Source organism: Macaca thibetana, chromosome 7 (genome assembly GCF_024542745.1).
Source record: "Macaca thibetana thibetana isolate TM-01 chromosome 7, ASM2454274v1, whole genome shotgun sequence".
Lineage (NCBI taxonomy): Eukaryota > Metazoa > Chordata > Mammalia > Primates > Cercopithecidae > Macaca > Macaca thibetana.
Genome location: NC_065584.1, coordinates 72846339 through 72867799, shown reverse-complemented (window position 1 = coordinate 72867799; position 21461 = coordinate 72846339). Strand labels below are relative to the sequence as shown.

Below are 21461 nucleotides of genomic sequence, written 5' to 3'. Positions count from 1 at the left end.
GCACACGCTTGTAGACCCAGCTACTCAGGAGGCTGAGGCAGGAGAATCACTTGAACCGGGAGGCAGAGGTTGCAGTGAGCTGGGATCACTCACTGGACTCCAGACTGGACAACAGAGCGAGACTCTGTCTTAAAAAACAAAAAACAAAACAAAACAAAACAAAAAAATCATGGACTATTTTGAGGAAGTAAATATATTCATAATCTTGATTGCGTTACTGATATGGGTGTATACATGTCAAAACACATCAAATTGTACAGTTTATTGCATGTCATGAGCTTAAACTTTTTTTACAATTTTATTCTCTTAAAATTTTATTGTAAAAAGATTTAAGCCCATGAAAGAATGAGTGAACTATAATTATATAAAACAACACAGATTAACTTCACAAACATAATGTTGAACAAAGACTGGAAACAGCCAGGTGAAGTGGCTCACGCCTGTAATCCCAGCACTTTGGGAGGCCGAGGTGGGTGGATCACCTTAGGTCAGAAGTTCGAGGCCAGCCGGGCCAACATGGCGAAACCCTGTCTCTACTAAAAATACAAAAATCAACCAGGCGCAGTGGCGCATGCCTGTAGTCCCAGCTACTCAGGAGGCTGAGGCAGGAGAATTGCTTGAACCCGGGAGGCGGAGGTTACAGTGAGCCGAGATTGCGACATACACTCCAGCCTGGGTGACAGAATGAGACTCCATCTCAAACAAAAATAAAAATTAAAAAGAAAGAAAGAAGCCGGGCGCGGTGGCTCACGCCTGTAATCCTAGCACTTTGGGAGGCCGAGATGGGCGGATCACGAGGTCAGGAGATCGAGACTATCCTGGCTAACACGGTGAAATCCCGTCAGGAGGCTGAGGCAGGAGAATGGCGTGAACCCAGGAGGCGGAGCTTGCAGTGAGCCGAGATCGCGCCACTGTACTCCAGCCTGGACGACAGAGTGAGACTCCGTCTCAAAAAAAAAAAAAGAAGAGAGAGAGAGAGACAGAAAGAAAGAAAGAAAAGAAAGAAAGAGAGAAAGGAGAGGAGAGGAGAGGAGGAGGAGAGGAGGAGGAGAGAGGAGGAGAGAGAGGAGGAGAAGAGGAGGAGGAGAGGAGGAGGAGAGGAGGAGGAGAGGAGGAGGAGAGGAGAGGAGAGGAGAGGGAAAAGAGGCCAGATACAAAGAGTACACCAATGTGTGATTCACTCTTAAGAGATGGTAGTATAAGGCAGTCTTCTGGGGTGGTAGTGATTTTCTGTTTCTTGAGCTGGATTATCACATGGGTATATTTATTTCATGGAAATTCATTGAGCTGTGCAGTTAAGATTTGTCCACTTTTCTGTATGTTATTCTTCAGTAAAATGTTTACCATAGTGAGGCACATGTGCTATAATAAAAGGGAAATAATATGAAAATCAACTGTCTCAATAAAAAATTTACAACTGATATTGCACTATAGTTATGTAAGACCTGACCATTAGGAGAAACTGGGTGAAGGGTTCAGAGAACCTCTCTGCACTAATTTTTCAACTTTCTGTGAAGCTATAATTATTTCAAAATTTAAAAATACTATCAACACTGATATTTTAGTGTGTGAACCCCAATTAGATTTTCTTGATTTTTCTTTTCTTTTTTTTTTTTGAGATGGAGTCTGGCTCTGTTGCCCAGGCTGGAGTGCAGTGGCACGATATTGGCTCACTGCAACCTCTGCCTCCCAGGTTCAAGCGATTCTCCTCCCTCAGCCTCCAAAGTAGCTGGGACTAAAGGTACATGCCACCACGCCCAACTAATTTTTTGTATTTTTAGTAGAGACTGGGTTTCACTGTGTTAGCCAGGATCATCTTGATCTCCTGACCTCGTGATCCACCTGCCTCGGCCTCCCAAAGTGCTGGGATTACAGACGTGAGCCACTGCACCCAGCCTAGATTTTCTTTCTTTCTTTTTAAATTTTTTTTGGAAACGGAGCCTCACTCTGTCCTCTGTTGCCCCAGCTGGAGTACAGTGGTGTGATCTCAGGTCACTGCAACCTCCGCCTCATGGGTTCAAGTGATTCTCCTGCCTCAGCCTCCCGAGTAGCTGGGATTATAGGTACGTGCCACCACGCCCAGTAGAGATGGGTTTTTTTATTTTTCTATTTTTAGTAGAGATGGGGTTTCACCATGTTGGTCAGGCTGGTCTCGAACTCCTGACCTCGTGATCTGCTGGCCTCGGCCTCCCAAAGTGCTGGGATTGCAGGCATGAGCCACCGTGCCTGGCCCCAGCCTAGATTTTCTACTTATATCCTCCTTCTAAAAGTTTCCCTTTCCTGCCTACTCCTCAGAATTGAATTGAAAATCATCATTTTCAATAGAGGCTGTCCCAACTATAGATGACAGTTGATAAGTCCTGGGGTGGACATCTGCCCCAATGTGGGCCGGTTGGAGCCTTTTCCTGGGACATGGCGTTTGGACTGAGAAACAGCCATCTCTCTTCATGTGTCCACACTATAATTTGTAAACTGAAGAGCTGCCAGCATGTTCTGTTTTCCACCTTGTGGTTCGGGGAAGCAGAAGAACCTGATGGACGGAGAGAAGGCAGAATGAAGCTGATGTACAAAGGGAGGAGGACACATGAGACAGAGTCTCTTTGACGTTCACCTTCCTGGCTCCTTATGTCCAGTTCAATTTGTGTCCTTGGGTTCTGTGAGACTCTTTATGTGTTTAAAATACATTCACCTTGTTATCTAAGAGAAATCAAGATCCATTCAGATTTCTATTACTCGCAACCATAATCCTAACTAGCACATCTACAAAGATGCACAGTTTTTGTCCTGTGGCTTATACTTAGAATATGTCTTTTTTTTTTCAATTTACGAAGTATGAGACCAGGAGCAGTGGCTCAAGCCTCTAATTCTAGCACTTTGGTAGGCAGAGGCAGGAGGATTGCTTGAGCCCAGGAGTTTGAGATCAGTTTGGGCAACAAGGTGACATCGTCTCTTAAAAAAAAAAATTAGCTGGCATGAACCTGTGGTCCCCACTACTTGGTAGCCTGAGGTGGGAGGATTGCTTGAGCCTGGGAGGTTGAGTCTGCAGTGAGCCATGATTGTACCACTGCACTCCAGCCTGGTGAAAGAGTAAGACCCTGTCTCAAAAGACAAACAAACAAGTATAATAAAGTATGACTTTACTGTATGTAAGATAAAGATTGGCACTCGTGCATAGTACAATCACAGAAGATATACTAAAGATCATTTAACCCATCCCTCTTATTTTCAGGTGAGAAAACTGCAGGTTAAGGGCCTTAGCTAAAGTCATACAGCCAGTTGCTAGAAGCATCAGACCCAGCATCCTGTCACCTTTTCCACGTCAATATTACATGGTAAGTCCTGGAGAGAAACATCAGGATGCTCCACTGAGGGTTTTATTTGTTTGCATATAGTATATTAACTGCATAATGAATTAATCAGAACATAGTCAACAAGGACCTACTTGAGAGATCAAATGAATAAGAGATGATGCATAGGGATATAAATAGTTATAATTATAGGTACTTAATTCTAAAAACAATCTTTAACTTTTATCATTATTAGTCATGGAGGTATTCCATGTGTCACTTAGAACAGATATACATAGTCTATTAAGAGTTAAAAAAAAATTTGAGGACAGATTACTCAAACATTTTAATTCAAATAGTATCTAGAATTGAGAAAAAAATTAAGACTATATTCAACAGGATGTAAATACTAAGTTTGACGTAAACTTCCTGAGAAGTGGAGGTTTGTTCGGAAACTTCCTGCTCGGTCATAACAGAGAGCTGGAACATATCAGTCTACCTCTCTTGATCTGGTCTGATACTGTTGGTTCGAAATGCTGATTTGGGAGTATTCTTAGCCAAAGTAGCCAAGCACAGCATTGTGTTGACTGTATTTTGGGAGGTAACTATAAGGTGGGAAAGAAGTATTATCCAGTTTTTAAATAAAAAGGAGTCTAATGAACATGTGACTTCCTGGAAAGCAAAGCACAGAATAGAAAATGTGTAATTAACAGCTTTCAGTTTTCTGTTCTCTTTATTGAAGTAGCTGTTCCTATCACTGCCAGCCCTTTGGCCATCCAAAGTTGCAGCTGTCTACTTTTTGTTTATTTTTTGTTAAGACAAGGTTTCACTCTGTCACCCAGGCTGGTGTGGATATGGATGTCCTATACCTAATCAATTTCCAGCTACTGGACGTTTAGGTGGTTTCTAATTTACTACCATTATAAAACAACACTGTAGCAAATCATCATACATAAATCATTCTGCAAATACCTGATTATTAAGTTTTTAGAAACTGAACTCTTTAGTCAAGGTATTTAATCATTTTTAATGATTAAAAATGATTTGTGACACTTTGTGACATAGTGCTTTGTGACACTGCTGTAAGCAACAGATGAGGATTTCCTATTTTGATGGGTGGAACTTTTATAGGGGTGGTAATATCTCTTACGTGAAGACTTGTTTTGTTTTGAAGATGCAGGAAGTGATCTAACAGAGACTTTCCTTGCTGGCACACTGTACCAGGAAGGAGACACAGCACTCTATCCACCCTACTTGGCCAGTTTGGTATTTGAATGGAAAGGGCAAGTTTGTGTTTGAGGTGGTGTGTCACACTTGTGTCATGTGAGACACAATACGTAGATCAAAGAGGAGAAAAACCTTTGGGCAGTTCTATTAGTCTCCAGTGTGCTTTTGCTAAATATCTTCAATTAAGCAATCTAATACAGATGGATGGTACTGGTCTTTCTTCCCTGAATCCTCCCCTCTTCAAAGGTGATAACTAATATCATTATTTTCATTAAATATCCATAGACTGAAAGTTCAGGTTCTCAAAGATAGTTTCTTTCTTTAATTGTAATTTTTACTAAAACAAAGAAAAAGAAAACCAAGTGTCATTAACTTTGATTTGAGTATATGTGTGATGAGGGTTAATCTTTTCCTGTTTTAATGTGTATGATACTAAGTGTATCTGCCCAATTTTTATTTATTTATTTTTTGAGACAGAGTCTCGCTCTGTCATCCGGGCTGGAGTGCAGTGGTGCAATCTTGGCTCACTGCAACCTCCACCCCTGGTTCAAGTGATTCTCCTGCCTCAGCCTCCTGAGTAGCTGGGATTACAGGTATGTGCCACCATGCCAGGCTAATTTTTATATTTTTAGTAGAGATGGGGTTTTGTCATGTTGGCCAGCCTTGTCTCAGACTCCTGACCTCAGGTGATCCACCAACCTCGGCCTCCCAAAGTGCTGGGATTATAGGGGTGAGCTACCATGCCCGGCCTTGTCTCAAATTTTAGTGCAGTGCAATCTATCACTAAGAAATTTCAAAGCTGTTATTTAAGATGTTAATTATATAATATATAAATATCACAGTTGTGTGGTTTAACCTGTTAAGACATGCTTAGAAAAGAGAGCGTGAGTATACTGACTTTATTACAAGCCTATATTGGAAGATATATAGTAATATATAGGTACATATAACTCCCTGTAACAATAGGTTATACGTTGTTTAAAAACATAATGTCAAACAACATTACAGTTGGTAATTTATTTAAAGACTACAAGCTTGCCTGTTCACTGCTGCATTTCTATCCTGGACATTTGTGGATATATTACTATATATTGGATTTATATACTTTTACTATAGGTATGTAAATATTTGCTGAATGAATAAAAAATAGGAAGACAATTTTAAAAGGTAAAAAATGGCATTTAATTTACAAAACATAATAAACAAAAGTTCTAAGTGGTATTAAGTTCTAGAACAAACCAGATTTGTCAATATAGTTCCAAGTTTAATCTAATTCCAAACTTAAAAATGATGGCATGTAATATCAGTTCATTGAATATTGTAATGAGATATTAAAAGTTCAGAGATGAGTAGTAAAGGCAGAATGGGACTTTTAATACCAGGGTCAAACGTAGCGCTTGGGGTCTGACTAAACATTTGAAAAAGGACATCAGCCTCGGTGGGCAGGTGTCTATGAAGGATGAGAAAGGAGGCAATTTCTTTTTTTCTCTAGTTCTGTGGGCTTCTCTTTAAGGTTTGTTTTTTCACTCTTTATCATCCAAAACTAAAGGATTAATGAACTTTGGAGGATCTGAGCAACTGATCTTCAGTAAATAGGTAACTTGACACAGTCTTAGGGGAATTAATGATAGTGTATGATAGACTTAATGGAAGCTTAGAAAACACTCTTTTTTTGGTTAACTACCATACGCACTCTATTTATTTATTTATTTACTAAAGGTAGTCAAGTGAAGCAGTGCGAGTAGAGAAAGAACAAAGAAATCTGTAACCGGTTGTGATCAATTAGTCATAAACACCACTGCACTCGGACCAGCACATATGCACTCTTTAAAACTTAAAACTTTTTACCAAAATCTTAAATATCAGAACAAGTCAGAAAGCTTGTTTTTTTTAAACCTTTTTTTTATTATGAAATGTATTACACACAACAAAGACTGTATAAAACATATATATAGATTTAAAAAATAATAAAGAAACATTTATGTACTCACCAGCTTAAGAATAATTTTTTGGTTAGGCACAGTGGCTCATGCCTGTAAATCTCAGCACTTTGGGAGGCCAAGACTTGAGCCCTGGAGTTTGAGACCAGCCCGGGCAACAGAGACCCCATCTTTACAAAAAATAGAAAATTAGGCCGGGCGTGGTGGCTCACGCCTGTAATCCCAGCACTTTGGGAGGGGGTGATGGGTGGATCACAAGGTCAAGAGATTGAGACCATCCTGGCCAACATGGCGAAACGCTGTCTCTACTAAAAATACAAAAATTAGCTGGGTGTGGTGGTGCGTGCCTGTAATTCCAGCTATTCAGGAGGCTGAGGTAGGAGAATCACTTGAACTCGGGAGGCGGAGGTTGCAGGGAGCCAAGATCGTGCCACTAAACTCCAGCCTGGTGACAGAGGGAAACTCTGTCTAAAAAAAAAAAAAAAAAAAAAAAAAAAAATTAGCCAGGTGTAGTGGCTCACACTTGTAATCCTAGCACTTTGGGAGGCTGGGGTGGGCGAACTGCTTGAGCCCAGGAGTTTGAGACCAGCCTGGGCAACTTCGTGAAACTCTGTCTCTACAAAAAAATTTTAAAAATTAGCTGGGCATGGTGGTGTGCATCTGCAGTCCCAGCTACTCGGGAGGCTGAGGCTGCAGTGACACATGATAGTGCCACTGCACTCCAGCCTGGGCAACAGAGTAAGACCCTATACAAAAAAACAAACAAAATTTCTTAAATTAACTATTTATGAGAATTGTCAGGTTGACTGTCTGTTTTCCAGCTCAGTTTCACAAAATGGAGCCTGCTTAATAAAACAGATCGATACATTCAAATCCACAGGCTCTGGTAATTTGTACTAAAGAGTACTTATTTCTAGAATTGACCAGAGTTATCACAGAACTAGGAGTGTATTATTTTACAGAATAGTAGAGAACTAATTAAGTACCTATGACTTAAAAACAGAACCTCATGGTTTTTAAATGGAAAAGTCTGACTGGAAACTACAGTCCTTTAATATTAATTTCTAAACTCAGAAGTAAGATTATGATACAATCAGTTGGCAACTATCTAAGTTTTTCCTAGGCAATACCTTCCTTGGCTGGGTAAAGAATGTATCTTCTCACATGCATATTAATTTCTTTGAGTGAAATCTGAGTTAGGTATAAGTTAATATTCATCAAACAGAATCTGTATTAGTTATCTCTTGCTGTATGAAAAATTACCCCCAAACTTGGTGCCTTAAAGCAATAAACAATTATTTTCTTACAGAGTCTATGAGTAAGGAAGCTAGGCAAAGGTTACTTGGGTCTCTTGGCTCTGGGTTTCTCATAAGGCTGTATAAAAGGTGTTGAGCGGGTGCTGCAGTCATCTTAAGGCTTGACTAGGTGTTGATGTTGGTAGGACTTAGTCCCTATCAGGGTGTTGGACTCAGGGCCTCCATTCCTCACTGGCTGTGGACTAGAGGCTACCCTCCTTTTTTCTGCCACATGGACCTATCCTTTGGTCAGTTCGCAACATGGCAATTTCCTTTGTTGGAATGAGCAAGTGAGAGCGCAAGAGAGAGTGAGAGGAAGATGAAAGTCAGTCTTTTGTAACCTAATCTCAGAAGTGACATTCTGTCACTTTGCCATATTCTATTCTTTTGAAACAGGTCATTAGGTCCAGCCCATGCACAAGAGGAGGAAATTACACAAGGATGTGAAAACCAGAAGGTACGGTACTTAGGAGCCATTTTAGATGCAGCCTACCATAGTAACTCTAGAAAGAAGGAAATACAAAAAGTAAAAATGCTTCAAAAGCAAGTGGTGCTAAAAAAAAAAAGTAAGAATAGGCTGGGCACGGTGGCTCATGCCTGTAATCCCAGCACTTTGGGAGGCTGAGGCGGGCGGATCACTAAGTCAGGAAATAGAGACCATCCTGGCTAACATGGAGAAACACTGTCTCTACTAAAAAAAAAAAAAAAAAAAAATTTGCCGGGCGTGGTGGTGGGCGCGGGTAGTCCCAGTTACCCAGCTACTCAGGAGGCTGGCGTGAAGCAGGAGAATGGCGTGAACCAGGGAGGCGGAGTTTGCAGTGAACCGAGATCGCGCCACTGCACTCCAGCCTGTGTGACAAAGCGAGACTCTGTCTCAAAAAAAAAAAAAAAAAAAAAAAAAAAGAATAGAAAAAGGAAAAGAAAGTGAAAATGCTAACTCAGCTAAGAGTCATCATTAAAGAATATCTTTTGTATGCAGAGATGGCATTATTGATGATGATTCCTTTGGGATAGGTGGTCGGGAATAGAAAGACTGCTAATTGAAGTAAGAATACTTCTCAGGCTGGGCGCGGTGGCTCACGCCTGTAATCCCAGCACTTTGGGAGGCCAAGGCGGGTGGATCATGAGGTCAGGAGATCGAGACCATCCTGGCTAACACGGTGAAACCTCGTCTCTACTAAAAATACAAAAAATTAGCCGGGCGTGGTTGCAGGCGCCTGTAGTCCCAGCTACTCGGAGGCTGAGACAAGAGAATGGCGGGAACCCGGTAGGCGGAGCTTGCAGCGAGCCGAGATCGCGCCACTGCACTCCAGCCTGGGCGACAGAGTGAGACTCCGTCTCAAAAAAAAAAAAAAAAAGAATACTTCTCACAAAAACAAAGATGGTTCTATGATTTATAGCCATTGTTCACCATTTGTAGAGTTTCTTGCTGTTTTTTACTTTACAATTTTTATAGTGAAGCAAACATTAAACATGAATCAGCAAAGCGGTACTGTGATTTACAGCTCAAAAACAATTCTGGGATACACCAATCAATCAATAAGAACTTACTGAGCACCTACATGTGCTAGAAAGTTACTGATACTTGCCGGGCGAAGTGGCGGGTGCCTGTAGTCCCAGCTACTCGGGAGGCTGAGGCAGGAGAATGGCGTGAACCCGAGAGAAGGAGCTTGCAGTGAGCTGAGATCCGGCCACTGCACTCCAGCCTGGGGGACAGAGCAAGACTCCGTCTCAAAAAAAAAAAAAAAAAAAAAAAAAAAAAGAAAGTTACTGATACTAGAAAAATATAAAACAGTATCTGTCCTCAACTAGTCTGTGGCAGGTCTCAAAAATCTATGCAATAGGAATTAACCCCTTACTAGGGTATTGTATCCAATCCTGGGCTCTAAATTCAAGAGATGAAGAAAATGGGAAAAAATCCAGAGGCATGATTAACCAAAGGATTAAAAATTAGAAAACACAAAATAGCAAAAAACAAAAACAAAAACAAACAAACAAACAAAAACCAAAAAACAAACAAACAAAAAAACTCCAAAAAATTAGAAAACAGAATTTATGTGGAAAGGTTAAAGGCACAGTGCTTATTTAACCTGAGAAAGGTGAAAGTTGCTCCAGTAATCATCTTTAAGTTTATGAATAGTTACATAGGAGATGGAAATAAATGTTTGTGCCCTCAATGAGAAATCTACAAGAGAACTGGATTTCTAATATAGTATGTACATTAAAAAGTCTTAGAATATATATATTAAGATAACTGTTTAGGAAGGGTCAATGACTTTTTTTTTTTTTTTAGGGCTTTCCTCACTGTTTTGACAATTATCATGAAAAAAATTCAGTTTAGAATCTAGAACTGACCTGGATGGGATTCAAGGACAACTGGCAAGGGCTGCAGAGTCCCTGATTCCTCCCAGGCAGTGGGAGCTAAGCTACTAGAAACAGGAACTCAGTTGGTTTCTCGAGTCAGACAAGAAAGGGAAGGCCAGGCCAGAGGCGCCACAGAACTCCCATTAGTTTCGAACGACAACTTTTAAACCTGCAAAGTCTTTGCTCTGGAGGGAGACATTAACTTTATTATACAGGAAAGTAAACAAGCCTGATCTCTGCTCTGAAGGGAAATACTATCTCTAAATTAAGGCTTACCTGTAATCCCAGTGCTTTGAAAGACCAGGGCAGTGGCTGGGTGTGGTGGCTCACACCTGCAATCCCAGCACTTTGGGAGGCTGAGGCAGGAGGACCCCTTGAGCCCAGAAATTTGAGACCAGCCTTGGCAACACAGGGAGACCCCATCTCTACATAAAATTTAAAAATCAGCTGGGCATGGGGGCACGTGTCTGTAGCCCTGCTACTCAGGAGGCTGAGGAATGCACCACCGCACTACAGCCTGGGCAACAGTGAGACCGTGTCTCAAAAACAAGCAACAAACTTTATTTGACTGTTCTGAATATACCATATTGAGATAAACCAGCTGTTCTCAAGAGCCCCTTTACATAATAAGATCAGATAAATTATAATTGTTGAGGTTTTTATATTTTTTTTTTTTTTTTGAGATGAAGTCTTGCTCTGTCGCCAGGCTGGAGTACAGTGGTGTAATCTCAGCTCACTGCAACCTCTGCCTCCTGGGTTCAAGCGATTCTCCTGCCTCAGCCTCCTGAGTAGCTGGGACTACAGGCGCCTGCCACCACACCCGGCTAATTTTTTGTATTTTTAGTAGAGATGGGGTTTCACCGTGTTGACCAGGATGGTCTCGATCTCTTGACCTTGTGATCTGCCCGCCTTGGCCTCCCAAAGTGCTGGGATTACAGGTGTGAGCCACTGCGCCCAGCCAGGGTTAAAATATTTTAGAACAATTATTATGCTGCTGTATTAGGAAAGCACATCCTTCCCACTTAGTAACCATCCCATTTAGCCTCCAAAAGGACCAAAAGATGCTTTGTTCTTAGATGATTAGTGGAAGATGATAACCACATCTGTGCCCATTGGCACCCTTACACAGTGACATTTCTGCTATGCCTTCCTTTTTGTCAGAGGTAGCCTTCCGGGCTCATTTCATCCATTTGACAAGAGTGCTGACAAGAAACTCTTAGGTGATCAGGATCTAATAAGCCTGTGAGAGAGGTGGTTGTGTTTAAAACTCCTTTTCAGTTGTACCTTCTTTTTTTTTTTTTTGAGACGGAGTCTCGCTCTGTCGCCCAGGCTGGAGTGCAGTGGCCGGATCTCAGCTCACTGCAAGCTCCACCTCCCAGGTTTATGCCATTCTCCTGCCTCAGCCTCCCGAGTAGCTGGTACTACAGGCTCCCACCACCTCGCCCGGCTAGTTTTTTTTGTACTTTTTAGTAGAGACGGGGTTTCACCGTGTTAGCCAGGATGGTCTCGATCTCTTGACCTCGTGATCCACCCGTCTCGGCCTCCCAAAGTGCTGGGATTACAGGCTTGAGCCACCGCGCCCGGCCTCAGTTGTACCTTCTTTATAAAAACTCTGTTTGAAACTTTCCATACCTCTTCTTGGCCCAAAGGTGATTATTTTTGTTTGGAAAATATGAGATAACTCATCTAAGTTGAGGTTTTCTTTTAGTACTCCCAGGAGAAGATATATTTCTCTTTTCACTTTGAAAGTTTTCCTTTAAAAATAATTTCTTGTTCGTCCCTCTCCAAGATGGCTGCTGAAGATGAGTTACTGCTGCCACAGCTCTCCAAGCTGTTCAAAACCAGCAAAGAGCTTCTGGATGATGCAGAAGTAGCGACTGAACCTGCCGGTTCCCGGACAGTCCAGGAGAAGGTGTTCAAGGGCCTGGACCTCCTTGAGAAGGCTGCCGAAATATTATTGCAGCTCGACTTGTTCAGCTAAAATGAAGATTTGGAAGCAATTGCTTCCACCGACCTGAAGTACCTGTTGGTGCCAGTGTTTCAGGGAGCCCTCACCATGAAACAAGTCAAGCCCAGCAAGCGTCTAGATCATTTGCAGTGGGCTCGAGAACACTATAAACTACTTAACTGTGCCATTGATGTCATGTGGCAGAGTTTGAGCTGCCCAAAACCAAGAACTCAGCTGAAAATCACACTGCTAATTCCTCCATGGCTTATCCTAGCCTCATTGCTATGGCGTCTCAAAGACAGGCTAAGAGAGAGACACAAGCAGAAGAAGGAGTTGGAGCATAGGTTGTCTGCAATGAAATCTGCTGTGGAAAGTGGTCAAGCAGATGATGAGCTGTTCGTGAATATTATCTTCTTCGCCTTCAGAGGTGGATTGATATCAGCTTAGAAGAGATTGAGAGCATTGACCCAGGAAATAAAGATCCTGAGAGAAAGAGACTCTTCAAGAGAGGCATCAACTTCTAACTCATCTCGCCAGGAGAGACCTCCAGTGAAACCTTTCATTCTCACTCGGAACATGGCCCAAGCCAAAGTATTTGGAGTTGGTTATCCAAGTCTGGCAACTATGACAGTGAGTGACTGGTATGAGCAATGCTGGAAATATGGAGCATTACCAGATCAGGGAATAGCCAAGGCAACACCAGAGGAATTCAGAAAAGCAGCTCAGCAACAGGAAGATCAAGAAGAAAAGGAGGAAGAGGATGATGAACCAATACTCTACAGAGCTCAGGAGTGGGATGACTGGAAGGGCACCCATCCTAGGGGCTATGGCAGCCGACAGAACATGGGCTGATCTTCCCACAACACAAGAGGACTGCAGGGTGCACACTTCCCACGCCAAGGAAAACCATGCAGTCCTCACCTCCCTGGGTTTCCGCTTCAGCTGTGTACAACGAAGGCAAAGATGCTAAATCTTGCTTTGCATTCAATAAAGTGTCCACCGATTAAAAAAAAAAATTCTTCTGAGATGCCTTCTCTGTTCTGTCATTCTGCAACTTGGGCTGGAAAATGATACTAATTATTTTTGGCTTCATTGGAGTAACTACTGGCCACTTGAAAATTAAATTTTGGCTGGGCGCAGTGGCTCACACCTGTAATTCCAGCACTTTGGGAGGCTGAGGCGGGCAGATAACCTGAGGTTGGGAGTTTGAGACCAGCCTGGCTAACATGCTGAAACCCCATCTCTATTAAAAATACAAAATTAGCCGGGCATGGTGGTGCATGCCTGTAATCCCAACTACTTGGGAGGCCAAGGCAGGAGAATCACTTGGACCTGGGAGGCAGAGGTTGCAGTGAGCTGGGATCATACCACTGCACTCCAGCCTGGGTGACAAGAGTGAGACTCTGTCTCAGAAAAAAAAAAAAAAAATTAAATATTATGCTAAATATCTCCCACATTTAAAAGCAAAATTTTCAAATTTTACTTAAGAGCAAAATTGCAGTGGAACAGTGAGTTTTCAAAATGTTTCTAGTCCTGGAATCTGTTTAAGACTTGAAGCCGTAAATAGAAATATAGTAAGTGTTTGTGGGTGTGGTGTCTGCCACCTGTAATCCCACCACTTTGGAAGGCTGAGGCAGGTGGATCACTTGAGGTCAGGACTTCAAGACCAGCCTGGTCAAATGGTAAAACCCCATCTCTACTGGAAAAAAAAAAAAAAAGAGCTGGGCATGGTGGTGAGTGCCCGTAATCCCAGCTACTTGGGAGGCTGAGGCAGGAGAATCACTTGAACTCAGGAGGTAGAGGTTGCAGTGAGCCGAGACTGCACCACTGTACTCCAGCCTGTGCAACAGAGTGAGCCTCTATCTCAAGAAAATATAAATAAAAAATAAATAAATAATAAGCATTTAGGCCAGGTGCGGTGGCTCATGCCTGTAATCCCAGCTCTTTGGGAGCCGAGGCGGGCGGATCACCTGTTAGGAGTTCAAGATCAGCCCGGCCAACATGGTGAAACCCTGTCTCTACTAAAAATACAAAAATTAGCTGGATGTGGTGGTAGGCACCTATAATCCCTGCTACTCAGGAGGCTGAGGCACAAGGATCGCTTGAACCCGGGAGGCGGAGGTTGCAGTGAGCAGAGATTGCGCCACTGCACTTTAGCCTGGGTGACAGAGCGAGATTCTGTCTAAAAAAAAAGAAAGAAAAAAGAAACATAATAAGGAATTAAAATAATTTTTTACACACGTTTTCTAAAAGCCTTTGAGATATTACCTAAGTTGCTTAATAATTAGCTAGTACAATATCTTGGTAAAGTATCATGATTTTCCTATTTGTCAATTGTTCATTTTACACCTTTTTTTGCTTTTCTACTTTTAAAGATTCCTCCAACTTATAAAATGATTGAAAAAATTAAAATGCAAAATATGTTCTTATTAAACATTTGAATTATCCATATAACTAAGAAAACATTAGGAAATAAAAACTTTACGCTGTGACTTCTGCTACCATCCAGGATGGTGTAACAGGGACCAGAATTAACCTCCCACCTAAAATACTTAAAAAACTGAACAAAAATATGCTAGTTAATTGTTTTCAGATATCAGACAGGAGGCAGTGCAGGACAGTGATTTCTCAGAGAAGGAAACAAAAACGTTGAGTCCTATGATTGCTGTAGGAGAATTTCCAGGCTGCAGCACAGGGAGGAGCACCCCAAACAGATGTTGGCCACCTCTTTGAGCTGAGCAAATAGTTTGAAGATCTGGGAGGTGAAGGCATCAGAATTTACATGGTAAAAATCAGAGAAGAGAACTACATAATAGAAGAGCTCAGAAGGGTTCTCCTTGAGTCTTCAGCTGAGTTCTGATCATCAGAACATGTATGTGAAGAAAACGACCGAGATTTGAGAAAGAAGCACTGGAGAAGAACAAGTAGAACAAAACTTGGATTTAAACAGGACCAGAAACTGTGGTCCAACCACATAGAGTGGAAAAACCTCCTAAGATGCAAGGCATTGAGTAGAGTCTTGAGAAGGTATTGCTTCAGGAGCTGAGCCAAATAAACCCCATATTAAAGGCTGTAATGGACCTTCCTACAAAGATTCAAGGCTGGGCATGGTGGCTCACACCTGTAATTCTGGAACTTTGGGAGGCCGAGGTGGGTGGATCACCTGAGGTCAGGAGGTCGAGACCAGCCTGGCCAACATGGCAAAGCCTCGTCTCTACTAAAAATACAAAAATTAGCTGGGCATGGTGGCACATGCCTGTAATCCCAGCTACTTGGGAGGCTGAGGCAGGAGAATTGCTTGAACCTGGGAGGCAGAAGTTGCAGTAAGCCTAGATAGTGCCATCGCACTCCAGCCTGGGTGACAGAGAGACACTCCATCTCAAAGAAAAAAAAAAAAAAAGGCGGCTGGAAGCGGTGGCTCACGCCTGTAATCCCAGCACTTTGGGAGGCTAAGCAAGGTGGCTCATGAGGTCAGGAGTTCAAGACCAGCCTGGCCAACATGGTGAAACCTCATCTCTACTAAAAATACAAAAATTAGCCAAGTGTGGTGGTGGGCACCTGTAATCCCAGCTACTTGGGAGGCTGAGGCAGGAGAATTGTTCGAGCCCGGGAGGCAGAGGTTGCAGTGAGCAGAGATCACGCCACTGCACTCCAGCCTGGGTGACAGAGTGAGACTCCATCTCAGCGGGGAAAAAAAAAAGATTCAAAGTAAGCCTTGAAACAACCAATCAAACTGTTTCCAAGTAATACAACTGCATCCCAGAACAAAACCCAAAACATTTAAATACAGAAAACTCCAGCACCATGGAATCAAAAAATTAGAAGGCTTTTGAACAAGAAAATACAACCTATAACAAGGAGAAAAAACAATCAAAAGAAACAGACCCAGATGTGACAAGGACAATAGGATTTGTTAGTTAAGAACATTAAAACAGCTATTCTAACTATACTCCATATCTTCAAAAAGGTAATGGAAAGTTTGAATATGATAAGAAGAGGAATGTAAGATATTTTTAAGACTCAAATAAAACAGCTAGAGAAGAAAAGAGAAACAATGTCTAAGATGGACAATATACTAGAGGGGATTAACAGCAGATTAAATACTGCTAAAGAAAGGATTAAGGCCGGGCACAATGGCTCATGCCTGTAATCCCAGCACTTTGGGAGGCTGAGGTGGGTGGATCACCTGAGATCAGGAGTTAGAGACCAGCCTGGTCAACATGGCAAAACTCTGTTTCTACTAAAAATACAAAAATTAGCCAGGTGTGGTGGCCTGCACCTGTAATCCCAGCTACTCAGGAGGCTGAGGCAGCAGAATTGCTTGAACTCGGGAGGCAGAAGCTGCAGTGAGCCAAGATTGCACCACTGCACTCCTGCCTGGGTGACAGTGTGAGACTCTGTCTCAAAAAAAAAAAAAAAAAAAAAAAAAAAGAAAAAGAAAAAGAAAGGATTAATAAACTTGAAGGCATAGCAACAGAAATCATCAAAAATGAACGACAGAAATATAAAAGATTGGGTTGAAAAAAATCAGAGCTCAATGATCAGATCTCAGATCTCAATAATCAGATCTCATCGCACTGTGCGAAAACATTAAGCAGCCTAATACATGTGTAGTTGGAGCCTCAAAAGAGGGAGAAAAAATGGAGGGATAGAATAAATATTTGAAGAAGTAATAGCCAAAAACATTTTCCAAATGTGATCAAAACTATAAACCCACAGATCCAAGAAGTGCAACAAACTCCAAACAAAAGAAACACAAAATAAAACACACCAGTGCACAAATAAAAGTCACAAAAAGAATATATTAAAAACAGGGCCAGGTGTGGTGGCTCATGTATCCAATCCCAGCATTTTGTGAGACACAGGCAGTAGGATTGCTTGAGCCCAGGAATTCGAGACCAGCCTGGGCAATGTGGCAAAAACCTATCTCTAAGAAAAATAAATAAATAAAAAATAAAAATTAGCCAGGTGTGTTGCTGCATGTCTGCAATCCCAGCTACTGGGGAGGCTGAGGTGGGAGGACAACCTAACCCTAGAACGTCAAGGCTGCAGTGAGCCATGATCACATGACCACACTCCAGCCTGGGTGACAGAGTGAGACCCTGTCTCAGAAAAACAAAACAACAAAACAAAACAACAAAACAGCCAGAGAAACAAGCTACAAGTGCTGAGGAAGAAAGGCAAAAATGACAGAACAGTGTGGCTCACACCTGTAATCCCAGCACTCTGGGAGGCTGAGGCAGGTGGATTGCTTGAGCCCAGGAGTTCAAGTGGCCTAGGCAACATGGTGAAACCACATCTCTACAAAAGGTACAATTAATTAGCTGGGTGTGGGGATGCATATCTATGTCCCAGGGACTCAGGAGGCTGAGGTGGGAGGATCACCCAAGCCTGTAAGGTAAAGGTTGCAATGAGCCATGATCACACCACTGTACTCCAGCATGGGTGACAGAGAGAGACTCTGTATCAAAATAAAGTGTAAATTCAGTGGTTTTTAGTATCATCAGTTGTGCAAGTATCACCAAAATCTATTTTTAAATTATTTTTATCACCTCATAAAGAAACCCTGTACCTATTAGTAATCACTTCCCATCTTCTCTTACTCCCATCCCAGCTCTAAGCAACCAGTTATGTACTATCTCTGTAGGTTTGTGTATTCTAAACATTTCATATACATTGAATCATACGATCTTTTGTGACTGGCTTCTTTACGCAATGTTTTCAAGATCATTGGGTTGTAGCACGTATTATTACTACCTTATAACCTACGTAAAATTTCATCATATGGATATAACACATTTTATTTATCCATTCATCAGCTGAGAGACATTTGTCCCCACCTCTCCTTACTTTCTGGCTTTTATACATAATGTGCTGTCAATGTTTATGTACAAGTTTTTGTGTTGGACATGTTTTCCTTTCTCTTGACTATGTATCTAGGAGTGAGACTGCTAGGTCATATAGTAACTCCATCTTTAGCATTTTGAGGAACTATCAAACTGTTTTCCAAAGCATTTGCACCATTTTAAATTCCTACCAGCAATGTAGGAGGGTTCCAATTTCTCAACATCAACATAAAGTAATTTTTAAGGAAGTTGCTTTCACTCATTTCTTTGCAAAGAAGCTCCAGATACAATCTTTTTTTTTTTTTTTCTGTAAGAAAATGGAGTTGGACTAGTTTATTCTGAGACATTTTCAAACTTAAAAAGTCTGTGCTTTTCTGAATTCAAACAGAAAGAATGTCTCTTATTTTTGCACCTTGCAGTTTGGCTTAAATATTAATGCCTGTTTGACAAGGAAAATAATGGTTGTTTGGCAAGGAAATTAAACAAAAGATTGAGTCCAAAAATTGAGTCATTATAAGCAAATCATGTATAGTCTCTATGAGTTGTCCCTTCCTGCCTGTTTTCAAGTCAAAAACTTGTCATATTTTGTATTTCTTCAGCTGCTTTTGAAAAGTTCAGGTATTATTTTATTAATGTATGAACAATTCAGTAAATGAAAAAAAAAAGAAGAGAAGAAAACGAACCCACTTTCTATACAGGTAACTTTCAATGTAAAAAAAAATTACATCAATAATTCCCATTTAGGTTACTAGGTTCATAGTATTGGATGATACCAATTACAGTATTAAAGCTATGTTGTACTTTTATTCACAAAAGTCACAAATTTTGAACCTTTATTTTTTCCTCTTGGCTTAAGCACCCAGCAGATTTATAAATCATCTCATACATTTGACAATTACTCAAGCAACTCTCACATTATGAGGGAATGCAGAACAAGAATAAGGCAAAATACATTCTCTATTAGAATCTATTGATTTTTGTGGTTAAGTAGGTTACGAAATTTAAAATACAGACGCAGCATAACAAAATAGCATGGTCTTTGGAGTTCAGATAGGAATAGGGTTGAATCCTGACTGCCATTTACTAACTGTATAACTTTTGGAGAGTTTCTTACCTTCACTAAAACTCAGTTTACTCATCTGTTAAATAGGGTTAATACCTCCTGCATCATTGGGTTGTTAGGGTCAACAGCTAATGCATCTCACATAAAATATGTGTAAGCAAATTTTATGTGTTTTTGTATTCTCTGAAAATCTTCCTTGAGGACTCTTGGTATAGGAGTCTGTGATTTAAGTCAGTATGGAAGCTGGGTTTTTATTATTGTTATTATTTTTTAGATGGAGTCTTGCTCTGTCGCCCAGGCTAGAGTATACAGTGGCACCATCTGGGCTCACTGCAAACTCCACCTCCCAGATTCAAACGATTCTCCTGCTTCAGCCTACCGAGTAGCTAGAATTACAGGTGCTGACCACCACACCCAGCGAATTTTTGTATTTTTAGTAGAGATGGCGTTTTGCCATGTTGGCCAGGTTAGTCTTGAACTCTTGACCTCAGGTGATCTGCCCGCCTTGGCCTCCCTAAGTACTGGGATTACAGGTGTGAACCACTGCGCCCAACCCGTATGGAAGCATTTTAACAGAGCCTGCTTGAGATGATTTCATAGCTTATGACCTTTTTCTGTCATTAGGTACAGTTGGGATTTTACACACTTTTTTTTTTTTTTTTTTGAGATGGAGTTTCACTCTTGTCGCCCAGGCTGGAGTGCAATGGTGCAATCTTGCCTCACTGCAACACCCACCTCCTGGTTTCAAGCGATTCTCCTGCCTCAGGCTCCCAAGTAGCTGGGATTGCAGGCACGTGCCACCATGCCTGGCTAATTTTTTATATTTTTAGTAGAGACCGAGTTTTATCATGTTGGCCAGGCTGGTCTCGAACTCCTGACCTCAGGTGATCTGTCTGCTTTAGTCTTCCAAAGTGCTGGGATTACATGTGTGAGCCACTGCGCCTGGCCACCCACTTTCTTTTCTCCTCAGTCTACATAATTACATTTTCATTAATCCATAATCCATAGTTAATTTATTCCTAAAAGGTTATATTGGGCATTTTTTCCTCATCTCCCTCAAAGAAAGTAGAAATTTGAGAATACCAATTAGTGTTAGAGAACTTAACAACTGGATGATCATTGTTGTTGGCAAAGAGCAACTTGAAGTTGAATGCTCTTGGAAATGAGGATCCTTGATACAAATACGATTACTGTATCTATCAATGTGGTTGGGACATTTCTTCTGATAAACAGATCAATTCCAATTTGTATTCCATTTATGTGCGTTTCCATATGTGTATCTGAAGGAGTGTGTATCATTCTCGATGTACATAATACTTTGGTGAAATCCATGGTCAGAAAAGATGAATTAACTTATTTTACAAGTGGATAAAACTGTAGCCTAAAGTGGTTGAGATGCTTAAAGCATAAGCAATACCCCAGGTTCCAAGGCCTGCCTAAACAATACTGTATCTATGGAAACAGTTACTTTTAAAGTAGGTGTCTGGGCAGGCATGGTTGCTTAGGCCTGTAATCCCAGCACTTTGGGAGGCTGAGGCAGGTGGATCATTTGAGCCCAGGAGTTTGAAACCAGCCTGGAAAACATGGTGGAACCCTGTCTCTACCAAAAAATACGAAAATTAGCTGGGTGTGGTGGTAGATGCCTATAGTCCCAACTACTTGGGAGGCTGAGGTGGGAAGGTCACCTGAGCCTGAAAGGTTGAGGCCACAGTGAGCTGAGATCATGCCACTGTACTCCAGCCTGGGTGACAGAGTGAGACCATGTCTTAAAAAAAAGAAAAAAAAATTAAGCCAGGAGTGGTGCCTCATGCTTGTAATCTCAGCATTTTGGGAGACCAAGACACGTGGATCGCCGGAGTTCAGGCGTTTGAGACCAGCCTGGGCAACATGGTGAAACACTGTCTCTAGAAAAAATTAGCCAGGCATGGTGGTGCACAGCTGTAGTCCCAAGTACCTGGGAGACTGAGGTGGAAGGACTACTTGGGCCTCGGAGGCTGAGGCTGCAATGAGTTGAGATCATACCACTGCACTCCACTGTGGGAGACAAAGCGAGACCCTGTCTCAAAAAAAATTAAAAATAAAGTACATATCTTTTACTATACTAGCATGTCCCCAGTGAAACCCTTATGTTTGTTTTCTTTCCGCAGCAAGATTCTTTTTTTTTTGAGATGGACTTTCGCTCTTGTCGCCCAGGTTGGAGTGCAATGGTGCAATCTCGGCTCACCGCAACCTTTGCCTACCGGGTTCAAGCGATTCTCCTGTCTCAGTTTCCTGAGTAGCTGGGATTACAGGCATGCGCCAGCACAACTGGCTAATTTTGTATTTTTAGTAGAGATGGGGTTTCTCCATGTCAGTTAGGCTGGTCTGGAACTCCCAACCTCAGGTGATCCACCCGCTTCGGCCTCCCAAAGTGCTGGCATTACAGGTGTGAGCCACGGCGCCCATCTCCCCAGCTAGATTCGTATTTACAATGTTTAGAACTTTATTTTAT

The 21461-nt window shown here is 41.7% G+C and overlaps 1 pseudogene; it reads left to right on the top strand.

Annotated features, from left to right (window-relative positions):
* Positions 1-3239: 3239 nt before the first annotated feature.
* LOC126959169 (immunoglobulin-binding protein 1-like) lies at positions 3240-12956 on the top strand (annotated as a pseudogene).
* The last annotated feature ends 8505 nt before the right edge of the window (positions 12957-21461 follow it).